The 13691-nt window shown below is 43.1% G+C and overlaps 1 protein-coding gene across 6 annotated transcripts in view; it reads right to left on the minus strand.

The window, feature by feature from the left end:
* The window catches only part of LOC114875061 (dystrophin), a 351419-nt gene that overhangs the window by 111043 nt on the left and 226685 nt on the right, over positions 1–13691 (minus strand). The gene's annotated exons all lie outside the window — the stretch shown is intronic.

The raw sequence follows: 13691 nt of genomic DNA on the forward strand, positions 1-13691 counted from the left end.
TAGAAACAGCCACCCTCGTCGTTCGGTCGGGGTCAGCCCGATATTTCCTTTTTTTTTTTCACCCTCTCTACTTCCACGACCATTCTATACCTTGATCCCCGATGTTAGCGAACAAACACCTTAGTGTCAGCATATTTCGGAAGCACTCTTCTAACCTCTGCCGAGGAAGTGTTATTTTTGAAGAGATGGCCGGCGATAAGATTGTCGCCAACAAATCTTCGCGATCCTATCTGATACTACCTAAATAAACTGTCGAGAGATACGAGATCGTGCTAATGGTAAGGTAATCGATGATCTAATCGTTGAACGAAGGCAAAGGTATTTTTGTGAATAATTTAATTTTAGAACGAAGGTGAGATTGTTTTTCTAAGACTTAGATATTTACAAAAATTCTATTTGCAATATAATTAATGAAGATATTAAAAATTAAATTAAATTAAATTACTCCCTAATATGCAAAAATCTATTGTCAAAAATTTGAATGCCTAATTGTAATCAACCCTTAATTAATGGAAGGTTGATCACTGATATAATTTCTAAGGGTACCATTAATTTTCTGTCCAAGAAAGTTCAAGTATTTCAAATAGAAAAAGGCTGAAGAAGCATGGGGCGAAGTTGGATGGTGGAAAAACGGGGTCGTTCGCGAGACATCGGCTGGGAAAAGCCGCGAAGGGTCAAATTACGCAATCAAGTGGCCAGCAGATGGCTATTTCCACGGGCCGGACTGGAGAGGACGAAAGTCACGGACGAATTCAACGGGCCGTCGTAATTGCACGAGCACAATGGACCCGACTGTGAGCCACGAGAGGCGAGAGAAGGATTGACTGCTCGCAGATTAATAACTTCCTTCCTCGGGCAAAGTTAGAGGGCCGTGACTAAATACCAGGGAAAAGAAAGTTCGTCGTGAAACATTTACGAGGGTGCCTGCTCTCCTTCCTCTTCTCTCCCGTCCCTGCGAAAACTTATTTTCGATCCACTCGAGCTTTTTCCAACGGAAAGAAAAGTTACCAAGACGCTGTTTACCGGCTACCATTTTCAACCGATCCCCCGTCTGCGTTAGTAATTTTCAGCCGAGAGAAGAAAAAAAATTGTTCCGTACCCCGCCATTGATGCGGAAGGATCGAAATTACAGCCACCGATTACCGCGCCTCGTTCGACGGGTATATTTTATATCGCGGAGTGGAATAAAATTCCATGCATGTGAAATGACGTCGATACGAAGCCGATTTAAAAGGCGAACCCGCCTGCTTTTTCGCACAATTTTCCTCGTCCATGGGAGATGGTTGAAGAGTACCGCTTCATTTAGCGAAGCATTAGGTGGATGTACGGAAAATCGCTTTCCAGTGAAAGGTTGGGTGATAATTGCACTGAGGAACCCTCCCTTCGTGGATCGAATTTTATTAATAAGTCATGGAAATTAAAATTGCCTAATTACCAAAATTCTGAGTTAATAAAAGGTTAAGAAAAATCTAAACTGTTCCTCGAATCTGAATTAAAGAAAGGATGATAATTGCACTGAGAAACCCTCCCCTCGTGGATCGAATTTTATTAATAAGACGTGAAAATTAAAAATACCAAAGTACCAAAATTTTGGGCTAATAAAAAATTGAGGAAAATCTAAACTGTTCCTCGAATCTGAATTAAAGAAACTTCCTTATGTAATGTAGAAATAATAAACAGAAAAGTTGTCTGATTTAACGACTGAACAAGCAAGAATATTCTTAGAATCTGTTCGGTTCACACGTGATAGGTGAACACCGCATAAATCCAAGAAGAGCAATGGTCCTTCCCGAAACGGAGCCGCGATAACTTGGCCCGAGACGAGACTTAATAAGAAAGTTATCGGTTATCGAGCTCACTAAATCCAGCAGTTAGCGAGTGTCACGGCCCATATTGGCTCGTTTATCTTACATGCTCGACTGTCTCCGCTATCGGAGGACTATTTGATATTCTGCTCGCGAGCACGGGGCGTACCTAACCTCGTGCCACCGGCTTCCTGAACGTTTCCAGAGAACATGGTTATACCCGCCATTATGCCGATCTGTTTGTCCCTTCATCGATAGTTTCGAGGTAGATGGAAACTTGCAGATAAAATATATTCAAACGTTATAATTCATGGCAATCTTATTATTGAAAATTTAATATCAACCATGTAACTGAAAATAAAAAGAAGAAAATATTGGAAAAGAAAAATTCCGTTAGATTTACTTTCTTTGTGACTTTATAAAAAGTTAGCAATCTGTAAGAACTTTCTTATTTCCTATCAGAAGAATCATTAATACCTGATCACCCACTGAAACGTGAAGAAAGTCGAAGGAAAGTTAATTTCAGTGATCAAACAGTGGACGATAAAAGTGGAACAAAGTGCAATCGGTTGGTTGTTAATAGAAAAGTGCAACGACTTGAACGGCAGGGTAGTTGGAGAGGAAGCAACGACGAAATATTCGGTTAATTAAGTTGAAACCGACCTTCGTCCACGTCGTTGAAACGAACGAGAAAGGAAGCGGAAAAACAAAAGTCAGCTCGCCGACCATTCAACCCCTTCTAAATCGGTGCACAATGACCGCAAAAAAAGGAACGGGCCAGAAGAAATGTCGCCGGCTGGTTCGAGCCTTAATACACCAGCAGAAGGAATTAAGGTTAGCGTTTTAGGGACATTAAACAGAAACGTCGAGCTCTCTCCTTCGTGCGGAAACAAAGAAGCGATTACGTGAATATTTGGCGACGTCTTTTGGCGAACGACCACATCTTTCTTGATTTAGTATCGGTTCTCTTGCAGGGAAAGTAGATCAAGACATTATTCACTTTGGCTGAATTTGAAGAAACAATTTCTTTATAAACTGATTTTACCGTAGAACAGCTTCTTTGTTTCTTAAGTTCGTCTGCATTTGCTACTTTGCAAACTGTTGCAGTTCCCTTGATTTGTATAAACTCGAAGGGAAAGAAACTTGGAGTAATTTAAATAAACCTCCAAGTACGAGAATGAAAAAAGAGACACTTTTTCAGCATCGAATCAACAGGAAAATTGATATCGTTAATTGCAAATGACTTCCGCAACGAATGCATCAAAAATAAAATAATCAGTTGCAACGTGAAATAATTTCAACTGATAAAAGTACCACACCTAAGACCAAACGTACTGCAATCAAATCTCACCTCCAGCATCACTTTTTCCATCTCCCTATCCTCCTCGCAAATCCCGCAACACGCTAGAAAATAATCCGAAGAAACGTAGCCGTGTGCGGCGTGCAAATAAACCGTCTACACAAGTGCTGTTCCCTGTTCGTCCCGATCGTATGCGTTTGTTCAGGGTGGCCGTACGGTTGATTCCCACGAATATGGAATTTTGATGAAGTCCCCGGGATATTCCCGATTGCTTCTATCGATCCCAAGAACGAAATGGAATCGTAGGAGACGAAGAAACGCGGTAGAGAAAAAATACATCCGACGCGGATGTCTCGGATAAGGAAAACGAAACGGCAGACATTTAAACTCGGTGAAAAGCGATTAGAACGGCGGTAATTAAACCCGCTTCGAGACGGATATCGCGGTGGCGAGAGTCGATACGAAAGCGATTACAGAGGCTGACGGGAAAATTTTCCACGCCGGATCAGCCTCTAATTATTCCCGCTAATTAGTCGCGAGTAGAGCTGGCTGGACCGGCTCTCTCCTTCGTGTCACACGAGTCCTCTTCGTCGTCGCGGTAGCTCTCGATACAGGCTTCTTATCTAGGATCACCGATTATTCTCTCTCTTGGCATTCTGCGCCGTTGCACGCGTCGTCTAAGGATCGCGGCGCGTAATTACACGGCCGCGAGGCGAATGAAAGGGCGTGGGTGGGGTGCACCGAGGGGACAACTTAAACTTAATCGACTATCGATGTTGCCTGTAATCCGCAGGGCACAGAGGCCCCCGCTACCTCTCTAAAAGCGAGCGAAATTATACGTAGACGTCGGCCGTGTATGGACGGTCGTTAATTAAAACACGCGGTGCACTTGCCTGGAATACCTTAATAGTTCACCGCATTATACGGACAGTCCTCCGGCAAGATGTATTACTCGCCAGCTCTATTATGCACCTTCGAGTTCTACCAGGCGAACTCGCCAACAGCTACCTCCAGTTTTCCGTTTCTTTCTACTCGACGTCCACCCCCTATCAACGCAGAGATTAAAGGGCGACGGGGGTGGTTGGATTCTGTCGAATGGTGCCCTTAACTGTGAGGGTTGAATTTTTCCTATTCTTTTGCGAAAGAAATAGAATCTATTTTTTAATGCTGATTTGATAATTAATAATATTGTCATTTCTTGTATGACCTAGTTGAGATGAAGATTAAATTTGGACATAGAAAAATATAATAATTTTTTAATTAATCATATTCCATTTGAAGGAAAGAAGAAAAGCCCAAGTACAGTGCCAAAATAAGAGAAAATGGACCAGCCACCCTTTCGCGGATGAACCCTCTTTGTCCAAAATATTCCGACTTCGAATGTGCGAGTGTAAAGATAAGCTTCACCAGAGGCGTACTTAAAATAGAATACAGTAATTGTAAGCTGAAATCTGCTTAACACCAGCAATGACAATCGCTAACGAATTCTTGAATCGTAATGACTCTCCTAATCATCTCCATTTCTCCCGATTCGAATCACAAAGGTGCATTAAGCGCTTTGACTTTAGAATGGTATTTCACATTGTCGTACGAATTCCGTTCTGAAAATAATAATAGTAATTGTCGAATTCAACAATCAGAAGAGAAGGTATTGTTTTAATCATAGAAATATACCCGTTTCGGGGGGAAACAATTGAACATGTACGTCGATGGAAGACGAACGTCACGGAATAATAACGTTTCGTGGGTCTGACGCGTTATGAAGCTGCGTCTACTTGGCACGAGGTACAGGCTGGCTCGTCATCGCATATTAAACGGGAAAATGACGACGTCGCGCGTCGAAATGCACGCTTCGTTCGTTGGAACGCAGCGTGTAGAAGCGTTTCGAGTATTACGTGGAACGTTGAAAACGCTTAGCTGGCTGTGGGACAATTTTTTCCTATTTTTTTTTTCACGGGAAACCGTCATCGAGTTCATCTCCGCAAATCCTGGGGATTAACGTGCGCCGTCCGATACGAGATACTTTAATGCCCGGAATTTTTTCAAGCCTCCAGCTTAACTTCTTTCTTTCCTATTTCGATCGCTCCCTTTTTTATTCACCGTTTTGGTTTTCATCGAAACGTCAACGGGAAACGTAATTAACCGGATTAAATTAAATTATAACCGGAAAAAGTGTCACTGATAAGTTATTCATTGATATACAATTTCTTCGATTGGTACCGAAGTGTTTTATTAGCACTGTCAGAGCTGATAATTTTGTCAGTGGAATGGACAGTTCCGATACCAAAGTGAAATCGACTCTCTCCATGGTCCGCCGTCCGAGGATTGAGTAACGCATTACATTTCTTAATTTGAACAGCTGTCGAGGATAACGTTCGTTCACAATTCACGGTATCACTTCCACTATCACCCAAAATCAATCTAATTTCTACTATCGCTCATCGAACACTATATCCACCACAATTCTATAAAATAAAAATAAAAAATTCCTCGTAACCTTTCAATTCAGTCTATCTCGTCCCAAACCCCCAGCAAACTACCCGACCACGGTAAACTTCAGCAGCCCACAATTATTCCGCTCGAATCACCCAATCGTTCTCGCGTTACCCAATTAGACCCATCGAAAACCGAGCCCCGGGGGGTCGCGCGAACGCATCGAAGGATGGACAACCGATGGTTTCACTGCACCAGCTCGAGCCTCGTTCCCGATATCGCTAACTGGAGACACTCGATAGTCGTGGCACGCACACCTAGAAGCTCGCTGCAGCTTCGGACCGGACTGTGCTGGATGATGGTGCAGCGGACGCCACAGTGGCGTCGTTAACAAGAGGTACGGTCCATTGTTTGCGGCCTAGTTCTGCCTATCCGACGACGGCTTTCCATGCCAAAGGCCCTGGCTCTGCGTGTCTGTCGATACTGCCACAACACGTGGACGCAATTTAAGTATTACCTCATTACGTCACGTAGCTCTGCATTCGAGCAACTTGGAGGCGGCACGCTCGTGTTACCGCCGGCTAATGGACAGCGTCGGGACGCGGGGACGACGCGACGTATTTGTTATGCCGCAGGACGCGCGCCGCCACCGCCACCCCCCATGGGGGGATGACGTTAAAATGCACGAGGCAAGGGCGGATCGGAACTCGCCCTGCGGCTAGATGGCAGGATGCGGTGATACGTTAGCGTTGCACGCTTTTTGTTTTCCTATTTCCCTGTGTGTGTGTGTTTTTTTTGTCCAAGTTTAATCTGGGCGCAGCATGGAAAATTGTAAGTAAAATTGCGTGCCACGGATGGCGACGGGATGAGCGAATCGATACCGCGTTCGACGCGGGACAAATGAGATTTTCCTGGGAACGGAGGTATTCTGGTGGCTTTTTTAGTTATTCGGTTAACGGAGAATTTAACCCTTTAAAGATTGGGAGGCTATGAATCTTTGCCATTTTTCCTCTTCAACTCGTGGCTTTTTTCAGGGTATTCAGACACCGTCAACTTTCTCCTCGGAGAGCAACCATAAACTCCATACAAGGCTGGCAAGATGGAATACGTGGAAAAGGAAAGTTCCGAGAGCTGGTGCGTGAAGGGTCATTTCACGTACCTTTGCCTTGTTCCGCTACGCGAAACAGTTGTTGCAGACAACATCGTCCATTCAAATTACGCTGCCTTCGTCGAAGAAGATCGAATTCTGAGTCGGTGATCCTCGAAGCGGTCGAGTCCCGGGGAAAGGTTCGGAACGGGTCGTCTCGAGGAGTCGTCTCGAGACTCGGACCTCTCCCTCTCGAGCATAGGCTACGATTTTCTCGGTTTTATTTGGTCTCAAAACACTCTTCGGCGAGTCGGGCTCGTCCTCTTTGCATTTCCATCAAGCTTCCTCTACCTTCGCCATCCTTCTCTTAACACGGGTAACAAGTTACGCGTCGCTCGTGTATCTTCCTTTGTACCTCGAATTTATGTATTTTGAAGGGAACCAGCCGAGTTTTCGCCGCGCCAGCTGCCGGCTACGAGCCTCGGCCCGATCCTCTGTTACGTGTACGAGTTTATCTAACCGAGCAAATGGAGCGTGGCGATGCTGTTCAACGTCTACCACCTACGATCCCCCGTCGATGCGTAACGTTGTTCCCGCCGCTGCTAACGGCACTTCAGAGACGTGCAACCCCTTCTTTCTGCTACGTTTTACGCTATTCGTGGTTGCTTTCTGAACGATAATATTCTTCCGCGAAACGTTCATTTTAAGGAGTTATTTTCATGTAAATGTTAGTTATTTGAGATGTTTTTGTATACTTATGAAAAATAATATATATTCGTAAAATCATGCATAATCATTTAAAATTTTTCATTTTTAATTATTCCATAATATTAAATATTCGTGGCAGTGGATATATAAGTATATCTTGTTCAAATCATCTTCGCTGAATTCTTCAGGCCCGATGGGACAAACAGAGGCTGTATTTGAAGATTACAGAACTAAAGCGCGAAGTCGATCCTTTTGAAAAATTGTTACACGCTCCCACGAGCTATCCTCCGTGATGGCATTACCACGGCCCCGCTGTCCCTGGAATCACTGAGGAACGTGCCCGGTGAAAGAGCAGAGAAAAGATCCCGGGAAAACGAACGGGTTCTGTCGGCGAGATACCAGAGAAGAATGTGTTTAGTCATCTTCAAGGCTGAAAGAAATTTCTATCCCGGGAGATTCAGAAACGTTGGAAAATGCTGAACCGACCCACCAATGATTCAGACTTTGTTCCTCAAATAATTTACCAACCTTCCCAGCTGTTATTCTACGATTCTGTTCATTTCTTTCCTATTTCCGGGACAATAAAATGTAATTACCGCCAGATACGGAGAACCATCGCTTCCGTTATTTTCTCGACCGAGAAACAACTACCTTATTTCTTCTTCTTTTGTGAAATTTTTTTAAATTGTCTTTGGAGGAAACTTACAAACGATAATTATTATCGGTAGCAGTCGGTCAAAATTATGCACTGCAGGGTATTTCAACATACATGTTGAATATACATAGCGACATTACAAAGTGTGTTTAATTAGCCTATCGTAATTATTACAAATATTTGATTTGGTGGCAATGACCTTCTCAACAAATAAATGGTACATGAAAAATGCACGTACAAAGAGTATAATCACAATGGAATATTTTCCTATGCATTATGTACTCGTATATTATGGATTTTCACACGATTTGTTTGCACACACAACACTATTGTTAAACGAAAGTGAATATCGATCTGGGAGGAGGAATTCGAGTAACGAATTCTGAAATACACCATGGGGGCTATATTTCGTTTCTCCCTCTATGCGTGCGTGTGTATTTTTTTTTGTGGATTCTATGTAGACCGAACCTAAATCAATTTTTCATGCAAATAAGGGCCGTTCAGACATGGAACGCTCGAGGATTTTTCATCCATTGATTTATACCCGTTTACACACGCTTAAAGCAACGCCCGTTGATTTTTCACCGCGAAATTCACGCGGGAATCCGCTCGTTACCCGCATACGTATCGTTAAACTTGCGGGAGGATATTGATTTAATTTCGACAAATACCATGGCTTTCCTTTCACCGACGTTGGACCACATACCCGCCTGCTCTTTGCCGCGTTCCTCTTTTCGGCTGCTCATTATGATTGTAAATTGTGAATTACGAATGTGTGCGATCCTTTGTAACAGGTGTTCCGCGAAAGCTTTCATTTCCCAGGAAATTAATCTCGAGTTTTAAGGTAACGGGAAAATTTGCTATTTCATATTTGAACAGCCACGGGCAGTCTAAGGTTTTTCCATAACTTATACTGATCGACAAACAAATTGGGATTTAATTTCCTTGAAATTTTGTATTTGAAACGAATAATGAAATTTGAAATTTATCAATTTAACGGTAAACAATTTGCTCGACAATCGTCGCAAACGAAATCCAGTAAGTACATCGCAATCGTGTAACTATATTCGCCCCAATCATACTTCCATTCATCGATTGGCAATAATATCTCTGCGGGCGCATCGAGGGACACGGTGACGAACCATCGGTCGATTCCCACAGGACTGTGATCGATAAAAAGTGTGAAACACGCCCATCGAGCAGTGATTTGGAACGGCATAATGCATCGCTGGACAGACGAGAGGAAAAAGAAGAGGCAATAATCGTATCATGCTTGTTCCCCTGATAAAACCTTGCGGATTACGTGTGTCACGATTAAGCGATAAATTATTCTAATAAATTACAAATCCCATCTATTATTTCTGATAGACAAAAATATTGTAGAAAATTCTTATAGAAATTCAAGAGTGACCTTTGAAGGGATGACTTGTATTAAAATAGAACTTCAATTCAAAATGTCAATCGCTATACAGTTAACCCTTTACCTTTAAAGTGGATATCCATAAAGGTGTCATAAATTCGTATCATTAGCATGCTTGAAGAGATTGTTTGAAGAAACCGAAGGCACGGGGCAAGAGGTTAACAGGCATCGTAACGCGGTTTTTCTTGGAACTTGGCAACCCGACTGTCTATGTTTCCCGACGTGGTCGCTTATTGGATGGAGAATATATTGCCAGTTTCGCGGCCGGACAAGCAACCTCGGTACACTGACCGTCTCTCTATCGTAAAACGATTACTATAGCTCGTACGGTGGCCCCGGTACAATGGCTTTTGTTATAATGGAACGTTTGTTTCGCGCATTCGAGCGCTACGCGGACGGAGGAACTTGGATTTTTCGCTTGCCATAATTCATCGCGGCCCACGCGGGATTCTTTTAAAAGAGAGATCTACGAGCGGCGAGCGAACCAACGTTTCCGAGCGTTACAATTTGTTGCGGATCCCTTTTTCGCTGTACACCGCACCGAACTCCACCGGCGGTAGCCGTTTAATTTATAACTGCGTTCGACTGCTTTCTAATGAATACCAGGACGACCTTATATATAAATAATTAGTGTACCGTGATAATAGAACGAAGATTTGGAAAATATATTGAAAAAGAAACGAGAATGCACGAGTACTTTAATCGCCAGAGACGACGGACCATGGAGAGAGGCACAATTCGAGGGTTAAAATTATCAGTAGAAAAATAATTTATTGCAGTGTTTGATACAGTGCAATATTTCAAACAATTTCTCACGGTACTTCGAGCACCAACTCCGACAATTTCAGGTTTCAAACAGATCAAAATACTTGCACATTCCCAGTGGTCTTTATCAACAGAGAAATGGATCTCCGGTTGGAAACTCTCCAAGAGGCTCGCAACAAGCTGTTTCCCTAGCCGGATTCAGGCTACAAGAACCTGTCGCGTTTGCGGTCGCAAAACTATCACAAAAGAAGCAAGATCTTGAACTTGCGGTGTTGGATCTCGCGTCAAGTGTTTCAGTTTACATCATACACGAAGATCCGAGTTAAATCAGAAACTTATCGACACATTCCTTGATTTCAAAGTAAAAATCCACGGTAATTAAATGAAATTTTGAACTCCTATCAGAGTTTGAAATCAGGGAAAATTTTTAGCTGAAACTTCCTTAATTTTAATATCGATATTCCAAAGGGATGATCAGGCGACGATTACGAGGTATCAGCGAGTCCACCGGGATCTTGCCGCTCTCCTTCCCAATCATCCCGAATCAGGACAGGAAGGGACACCGTGACGCAATTACGGTCGTTTACGGTTTTGTCACGGCCATTCATCGAGGGATCGCAGAGCAATGAGTTGACGAGCTCCGCGTACAAGCAGCTAGCAATGATTTCTCATGGGAGGCCAAGCTCGACGAGCAAGTATCCAACGTCTCTCCTTCTCTGTCCGTCCAACGAGATTCTCTATGGAGAGCTAACACAACGGAGACGTAGCTGGATACGAATCAAGTTCAAGCCAGGACGGTGTGGCTCGGTTCACGAGGGAATTTCACTGGTTTGCTTGTCGAATTAATAGGGGAACTGAAAGAGCAACCGAAAGCTTAGACGATTATCGCGTAACGCTTGCCACCCCATGATTGAGAAAAATCCTCGGGGGTTAAAGAGACGCCTTTCCATTCGCCTCGTGGTCGCGATTAATATCCGTGCGAACGTGAAATACCGTAAAATGGAAAGAAGGGCTCGCGAACAACCTTTTCTTTTTTTCCCTACGCCGTGTTGCAACCAGTCTCGAGTGTCTGCGGGTATCGCAGTATCGAGTGTCTGTGTGCGCTGCGATGGTGTTGGGTGTCTCGATTTCATGGGTGCTATTTGCAAGCTACGTGGAAACCGTCCGCCAGTTTTCCAGAATTCTTTGGTTTATAAAAATGTCCGAGTTAGAAAGGAAATTTCAGCAGAAGCGAAGTAATTGTTACAGCAATAGGTGTAGTTGATAATAATATAATTTTCAGCACAATGCTGGAGAATGGGGGTGTTATTATGACCCAGGGGGTTAAGCTTCGAATCGCGTGTTAAGGGATTATGACACGAAACTGGGGGTGAGATTCCTTGGAAATGATTTTCTAATTGAATTTTCTTCCCCCTATCGATGATATATTTATTTACAGGGGATGGTGTGAAATTGTGTAATAAGCCAGATTATAGAGAAAATAAATTTTTAAAATCGATAAGATTTAATTGAATTTGGAGTAATTTAATATAAGAATTTTTCATACATTTTACCCCAAGTTAATTACATCAATTTATTATCTCAAATATTTATATCGAATATAAATTTTATTTTTCATTTCAAATCTCCTGTAAATAAAACCTCCGTACATCAGCAGAATTACATTTCCCAATTCAGCCAATGAATCTGAAAAGCCCATTTCCCGGAAACATCCCCCAATATTTCAGCGGTCCAAGTTAAAACATCCCTGCCTTTCTATCACATTTCCAAAAACGACGAAACTCATAACGGCCAATCAAGTGCATACAAAACGACCTCCGCGCCTTCGCCACGAAGAGACAGAGAGTGCACGAGTTGCGTTGGTCGCGAATAACGTAGCCGTGTCGTTTTTCACCTTTCTGGGAAACGGGTCCTGCGCCATTGTCGACCGAGGACAAACGATCATCTTCCATCGCGCGTCGCTTCAACGTTTCGCGAAGTAGACTCCTTTTTATTTATCTCGGAACAAACGGACGACACGGCAGACAGCTGACGTAGGCGGACAAAGACACCGGACAACTTTACTTGTTCCGCATAAAAGGGATACACGGATCGCCGGAGCGCGACTCGTTTTGCCCTTCGCCCTTGCGGAGCCCTCCTGCTGCGACGGTGAACAACGCGCTACGATAAGACGAGGGTCGGTACAAAAGGAAGCGTTGCGCGTAAACGACACTGAAATCGTCTCCGTTTCTACCTCGAATAAAGAATCGATTTACTTCCATCCCCGTTTCAACGACCTTTCAACTCTCACTACCTGTTTCCGATTGCTTTGCTAGCTTCTTTCGAAGCATCTCAGGGATTTGTAACTGATAGGGGAGGAAATGCATCGATTGATTGATTTATGGGATATATGAATATCTCTACTGCTCGAATATTTTCGAGGGATTTTTCGAATCCAAAATTCCTTTTTCGATTTCTTTCACCTTCTAAGTATTGAAAATTATTTGAAAGCGATAAGAATTAATAAATTAATTAATTTTCAATAAAATGCCGTTCGCCATTAAATTCGACCTTCTTGAATCCTTTAGACCATGCTTGATGTTTCATATGTCGAAACAAACGCGTTAACATCCGGTCCGAAGGGCATACAAGCTATTACTCTTAAATGCACCGCGTCTAGACGCATCGCAATTGACAGCCGGCCGTAACAACCGATGAATAATTTATGGCCACCATACGTTATAAAGGGTGTTACAACGTGCACGGATATACATACCCACGTACAAACGAACAATTTACGAAGAAAACTTCGAATCATTAGTGTCAACTTTTCCTACGAGAAAGATCTGAGAAAAAGTAAACTTCAGAAATGAATCTAATTACTACCAGAACATTGTAGCCTTCGAGAAGCAATAATCAGGATTGCAAATTATCACGCGAGATACAGAATGACGATGCAATTTATCAGCATGCAGAAATTCTTTCCTGTCAAACGACCGTGAGAATAATTGTATTATCTGCATGAATATCACTGTCGGTATTTTTCTCTTATGAAACACGCCTGCAACGTGTGATTACGTAAAAACAAGTAGCGTTGCCGGTTTGAAGTTTTCTGAAGTTGAAATCTCAATCGGAATACATTTATATCGATTCTATAAATATGTATCTATTTTCTTTCCAATCTTTATCGCCAACCAAGACTACGTTCTCTCCCCGGATGTAGTTCGTCGTTCATCGGCTTGTCTGGCTGCACACCGCGTGTCTCGTCGTCGGATTCGTTCTTTTCTCGCGCGTTCTCTTTAAAAAAAGAAGGAAAAAAAAAAAAACAACAAAAAGCTTTGTCGCGAATGCGAGGCTGCCCCGTTCGTTCGCGGAGGGTTGCGCCTGCATTCTGCCACGGTGCACGAAATATCGATCGAGTTCTTTTTTAGACCGCAACGTCGACACTCTACCTTTCCCTCTTCCTTTGTCTTCCTTCAACCCTCTGCATCTCTCTCACTCGTTTATATCCCCAACTTCCTGTTCACCCCTCCGCCGGA

Source organism: Osmia bicornis, chromosome 13 (assembly GCF_907164935.1).
Source record: "Osmia bicornis bicornis chromosome 13, iOsmBic2.1, whole genome shotgun sequence".
In the NCBI taxonomy this organism is placed as follows: Eukaryota; Metazoa; Arthropoda; class Insecta; order Hymenoptera; family Megachilidae; genus Osmia; species Osmia bicornis.